Source organism: Sycon ciliatum, chromosome 8 (assembly GCF_964019385.1).
Source record: "Sycon ciliatum chromosome 8, ocSycCili1.1, whole genome shotgun sequence".
Classification (NCBI taxonomy): Eukaryota; Metazoa; Porifera; class Calcarea; order Leucosolenida; family Sycettidae; genus Sycon; species Sycon ciliatum.
Genome location: NC_088650.1, coordinates 25,336,840 through 25,343,776, shown reverse-complemented (window position 1 = coordinate 25,343,776; position 6,937 = coordinate 25,336,840).

The following is a 6,937-nucleotide window of genomic DNA, read 5'->3' as shown; positions in this document are numbered from 1 at the left end:
TTTAAAAGGGCGTATCATTTTCAAGGTTTTCTTCAGGGACGTTTTCAAGGCCTTCCCACAGTTGATCTACACTCCCAAACCAGCCTCTTTTACGGGCAAACACACCGAACTACACTCGAAAAGATACTGAACTACATGTACCTGCACAATTTGACCGAAATCGGAGAGATCGACTTGCACTCATACAGTGTTCTGTGGTATTCTCAGACATGCTCTATTCACAGATACATGTAGGAACATACTTGGCACAAAGGCAAAGAGACCACTAGGACGGTTTCGTAAAGCTACCTAAATATTCAAGATATGGGACCCAATATTGATACTACTTGGAAGTAGTAATAATGATATTGTGAAGGGAACATCACCAATTATAATCATTCACCTGTTAACCTTTGGTACCTGAACATATGCCACATGTTGCTGCTGCTTCTTCCTACCATTCTAGCGCTGACAGAGAGAGGATGACCGAGGATTAAACCCACGCGAGACAGAGAAAAATGACAAAGAAGAGCCTAGGTTTTGCAGTGACCGAGTCAGGAAGAAAAGGATTGATCATTTGTCATTTCTACTTTTCGGTGCATCAGGTCCCTTGGCAGTCCCCTCATCTCCCAAATCTTCAGGCTTGATCATTTGTCATTTTTACTTTTCGGTGCATCAGGTCCCTTGGCAGTCATTCGATCCCAGCGTACCTTGCCTGCTTTTCGCGTTAGCTGCTCACAATTTCTCCTTGGGCACCCTGTAAGAAGGCCATAGGCCTGTTGGGTATACCTAAGTGACCGAGTCAGGAAGAAAAGGCTTGATCATTTGCCAATTCCCGCACACCGTGCCAATATTCTGTCCTGCTCTGTTAGGGGCCGTCCAAGGTTACCAATACTATTTTCAAAACGAAGTTTTCGTTTTGGGGTGGGTGGGTTTGATGGAGTTTCATTTAGAAAATAACTATTGAATGCAGATGGAGATGGAGAATGCCCAGTTACGTCTGGGTGTCGAAAATTGACATCAATATTAAAAATTTTATTGGAATTCGTTTTACCTGCAGAAAAGGTGGGTGGGTGGGGGTTGAAAAATACTAAAACTTTTCGTTATGTAAAAACAATCGGTAACCTCGGACGGCCCCTTAGGCTTTGTTGCTATTTCTCATTTTCAATGTCGTGAACCACATTGGCACAGAGGCACCCCCTGCCCTCCCTTACTGGGTCATAGGACCTCGTATTTCTCGCTCGAAAACATAACATTGTACACTGAAGCTGTCAAGCTGGGTGAAGTGTCATTCAAGACACTATCTAAATATTTACTGAGAGATATGTTACCAAAGGCGTGGAACCAGGATGCAGAAGGAAGCCTCCCTATCACAAACTTTGACTGAAAACTGGTGTAACACGAATATGATCAATTCTGGCTTACAAGTGTAGAATTTCGGAGAGAAAAGAGCAGGACGAGGCATGTGGGCCCTAATGTTCTGGCTTACATGTAGATTGTATATAATTCCTGATATTTAGAAGTATGTATAGGATATTGACCAAGACGAGGTCTATATGGGAAATATAGGCCGAGTAAAAGACCGAGGTCCGCTTATTTTAGGTACAAGACTGTAAGAACAACAGGTTTCAGCATCTGCAGCACAGTGGCTAGGTGGTATAAGGGGTTGCTTGAGATCCATACTGTTGTGGGTTCAAATCCTGCTTGTTCTCTTCCTTTGTCTTCTTTCTTTCAAATCCTCTTTTTGAAGTGGAGAGAAAAATTCTAAGTCCCTCCAAAGTCGAAAGATTACAATGCCTGAGTGGTCGATACAAGCGGTCGATACAAGCGAATTAGTGGAGGTCGATATAGAAGAGTGATAACATACAATATCAGAAACATGTTATAGTTCTAATGCGTGACAAGGATGCTGCACAAATGGGAGTCTTGATAAGTCTCGATGAAATTGTTTTAAAACGGGTAAATCATATCAACACATGAATTGGTTGCACTTCTCAGGATCACCATGGCAATGCCGATAGCCAATCAGTGTACGACGATACGCCAGCTCTTGTCTGTCATCATAATGGGTCAACAAGACCATTTGATCATACGTCCGCTTCATACAATGGCACTCCTCCAGTTCTTGCTCTTTTCCAGCTGTAGGTGCAGCTTCCAGAATGGCAGGTGGATAGGGGACAACGAAGGATGGAGATGATGGGTGGACATCAGAGACGGGAGAGCAAATCCACCGTAGGCTACATGTGGATGGAAATCGATGAGGAAAGACATATGTATCGGGGAAGTAGCAGCCCTGCTCGAAATGTTTTCCAGTTGGGGGAAACACATGAAGACCGTCCTCATACGTTTCAACAGGAGGAGCACATGAAGGTGTCGACGATTGTGATTGAGTTGGCAATGGCGTTGATGTCACAAGAGTCGCTACCACCATCAGAATCGCCATGCGGGACGCTGCGTTTGTATCGACCTGTGCATTGGGACAACATTGAGATCAGAACGAGATGATGTCAAGAGACAGAAGTGATGATGTCATACTAGCTTTACAATGAATCGTTTCATGTTCATAGATAATTCCACGAACATGATAGGAGAGTGTGCGGATGATGATGGTAGTTAAGACTAAGATGGCTGGGGCGGTACAACTTTTTAAGGACTCCATTGCCCCTTGTTCTAAAAGCAAAGCAAAGGATGTTGTAGAAATATGAAGTATCTAGGAAGCTGGATAGAACTGATCTTACCTTCGCCATGTTTTCCAAGTTTGGGTCTGGAGCTTGCGATATGACCTTCACAGTATAGTAGGTGGAAGAAATTTTGCTTTTCTCTTAGACTTTACAAAATCCCAGTGGAGTATCTTTCTGCAGACTGGATTTTGGCAATGGTGGTTTTATAGCATGTTGCATTGTGTAAAGTGTTAGTTTGCCAATCAAGGTAGAAAGCAAGCGAAGAAGAGATTGTTTCCTTCAAGGAGGCTAACTGGTGATTGCCTTCAAGTATGGAAGTACCGGTTCTTGATTGTGCGAAAGAGGAAACATGGTAGAGAAAGCAAACGACAGTAGCTTGAGAGTAATAGAGAAGTATGAATGGGTTGCTGGGATGATGTCCAAATCTTTGCTCCTTGTCTTGGTTTGTTATAAACCAAGATCCAGTACACATTGTAGTATACCGGTCTGTTAGTGTGATTTAGCTTGGTGTTAGCCTTGCAAGGCATGCAGAGCACTGTTTGATTTTGACTGGGTATCAAGCTCAATCATGAAACTAACTTGTTGCTTGCTGTTAAGCCACGTTGCGGATGCATTCTGCACCCTGCATATATACTTCAATCACTACTCGTATTCGACCTTACTGGCAAGCCCACTGACCTGAGGCAAACGCTAAAACAGAATGTAGATCAGTTTTAATTTCCGATGCATGCATCCTGTACGCTGGTGTCACGTTGGCTTCCTGTAGGACACTACACAATACGCATTACACACTGTTTCCATTAGGCCTTATGTCCTCATATCCCTTTCTTGTCGGGTGTGGTATTTATAGACTATAGCCTAACATCCACTCTGTTCACATTGCCCAGCGCCCTCACTGTGCTTTGGGATATAACACATACAACAAAAATACAGAATGAGAAAAGAGTGGTCAAGCTGCAGTAGTAGTAGTAGTAGTAACGTTAGTATTTATTATTCTTACTTGGGTGTACCCAACAGGCCTATGGCCGTATTACAGGGTGACCAAGGAGAAATTGTGACCAGCTAACGCGAAAAGCAGGCAAGGTAGATCTACGCTGGGATCGAATGATAGCGGGTAGTGCATTAAAGCGGTCAGCACTAAGAAAATAGAGACTGTGGAGTCCTGGCCGGGACATGAAGGGGGGGGGGGGAGAAAGAGACTACTGGATGTTTGGCCTCTAGTTTGGGAGGTAGTGTGGGTAGCATCATTTCGGGCCGTGACAATTTGGGAGATGAGGGGACTGCCAAGGGACCTGATGCACCGAAAAGTAAAAATGACAAATGATCAAGCCTTTTCTTCCCGACTCGGTCACTGCAAAATCTAGTCTCTTCTTTGTCATATTTCTCTGTGTCCCATGGGCTTAATCCTCGGTCATCCCCTCTCTGTCGACTTCATGTCAGAAGGCTTGTATTCCTGTTTGAAGTGACAATAAATTTACACAACAACAAAACAACAACAACAACAACAACAACAACAACAACAACAACAACAACAACAACAACAACAACAACAACAGCAACAACAACAACAACGAACAGCAACAGCAGCAACAACAACAACAACAGCAACAACAACAACAACGAACAGCAACAGCAGCAACAACAACAACAACAACAACAACAACAACAACAACAACAACAACAACAACAACAACAACAACAACAACAACAACAACAACAACAACAACAACAACAACAACAACAACAACAACAACAACAACAACAACAACAACAACAACAACAACAACAACAACAACAACAACAACAACAACAACAACAACAACAACAACAACAACAACAACAACAACAACAACAACAACAACAACAACAACAACAACAACAACAAAAACAACAACAACGAACAGCAGCAGCAGCAGCAGCAGCAACAGCAACAACAACAACAACAACAACAACAACAACAACAACAACAACAACAACAACAACAACAACAACAACAACAACAACAACAACAACAACAACAACAACAACAGCAACAGCAACAGCAACAGCAACAGCAACAGCAACAGCAACAGCAACAGCAACAGCAACAGCAACAGCAACAGCAACAGCAACAGCAACAGCAACAGCAACAGCAACAGCAACAGCAACAGCAACAGCAACAGCAACAGCAACAGCAACAGCGCAGCAACTGCAACAGAAACAGCTACGATTATGGCGTGAAATGTGACGAAACAACGTGAGTTGTTTCAGCGCTAGAATCGTAGCAAGATGCAGCAACAAAATGTGGCATGTGTTCAGATACCAACGCTTAACAGGTGAATGATTATTGGTGATGTTTCCTTCACAATATCATTATTACTACTTGTAGTATCAATATCGGGTCCCATATCTTCAATATTTAGGTAGCTTTACGAAACCGTCCTAGTGGTCTCTTTGCCTTTGTGCCAAGTATTTTCCTATCTGTGAATAGAGCATGTCTGAGAATACCACAGAACTCTGTATGAGTGCAAGTTGATCTCCCCGATTTCGGTCAAAATGTACAGGTACATGTACATGAATATGATGCAGTTCAGTATCTTTTGGAGTGTAGATCAACTGTGGGAAGGCCTTGAAAACGTCCCTCAAGAAAACCTTGAAACTGATACGCCCCTTTAGAATTGGTCCAAAATACTAGTGATGTACAGGTACTAGCACGAAGAGGACATATTGGAAACAGTGTATACAGTTTAGTGTACGAAATAGTAGTACTTGTGCACGTATAAAACAACTTCGGCGATAATTGCACTTGTACTTGTATAGGAAAGGGGTTGCTCCCCACACTGGAGCTCGCCCTCTTCCGCCGACTGGACTTGATAATGTTTAGAGCCGGCAGTGTTGCTTTCTTAAAGGTTTGGCGAGTCGAAGGTTCCATGGACTCCTTGTGTGCTCTGGATAGCAGCCGTTAGTCAGTGAAGTGTCAAGTCAAGTCGCCGGAAAAGACTGCTGGCTCCAGTGTGGGCTGCTGGGAGTAGTAAATTAACGCTAGGATGGGTGTTTTACTACTCCCTGGTGGGGAGCAAACCCTTTCCTAGTATTCTGCTATAGTGTAGTGTCCTACACTAGGCTACAGGAAACCATCGTGACACCAGCGTGAAGTTTGGATGCATCGGAAATTAAAACTGATCTACATTCTGTTTTAGCGTTTGCCTCAGGTTAGTGGGCTTGCCAGTCTACTAGTAAGGTCTAATACGAGTAGTGATTGAGGAGTATGTGAAGTGAAGGGTGCAGAATGCATCCGCAACGCGGCTTGACAGCAAGCAACATGATTGGGCTTGATACTTAGTCAAAATCAAACAGTGCTCTGCATGCCTGGCAAGGCTAACACCAAGCTAAATCACACTAACAGACTGGTATAATACAATGTGTACTGGATCTTGGTTTATGACAAACCAAGACAAGGAACAAAGATTTGGACATGTCATGATGAACCCCAGCAACCTGTGCATATTTCTCTATTCTTCCCAAGCTACTGTCGTTTGCTTTCTCTACCATGTTTCCTCTTTCGCACAATCAAGAACCTGTACTTCCATCCTTGAAGGCAATCACCAGTTAACCTCCCTGAAGGAAACAATCTCTTCTTCGCTTGCTTTCTACCCTGATTGGCAAACTAACACTTTACACAATGCAACATGCTATAAAACCACCATTGCCAAAATCCAGTCTGCAGAAAGATACTCCACTGGGATTTTGTAAAGTCTAAGAGAAAAGAAAAATTTCTTCTACGTACTATACTGTGAAGGTCTTATCGCAAGCTCCAGACCCAAACTTGGAAAACATGGCGAAGGTAAGATCAGTTCTATCCAGCTTTTTAGATTATTCATATTTCTGCAACATCCTTTGGTTTTGCTTTTAGAACAGGGGGAATGTAGACAAAATTACCCTTAGAATGTTGTACCGCCTCAGGCGCCATAATCCTAACTACCATCATCCGCACACTCACCTATCATTTCCTGGAATTCTCTGTGAACATAAAACGGTTCATTGTAAAGCTAGTATGACATCATCACTTCTGTTTCTTGACATGATCTCGATATTATCTCAATGTTGTCCCAATGCACAGGTCGATGTAAACGTGGCGTCTCGCATGGCGATTCTGGTGGTGGTAGCCACTCTTGTGACATCAACACCTTTGCCAACTCCATCACAATCGTCGACACCTTCATGTGCTCCTCCTGTTGAAACGTATGAGGACGGTCTTCATGTGTTTCCCCCAACTGGAAAACATTTCGAGCAGGGCT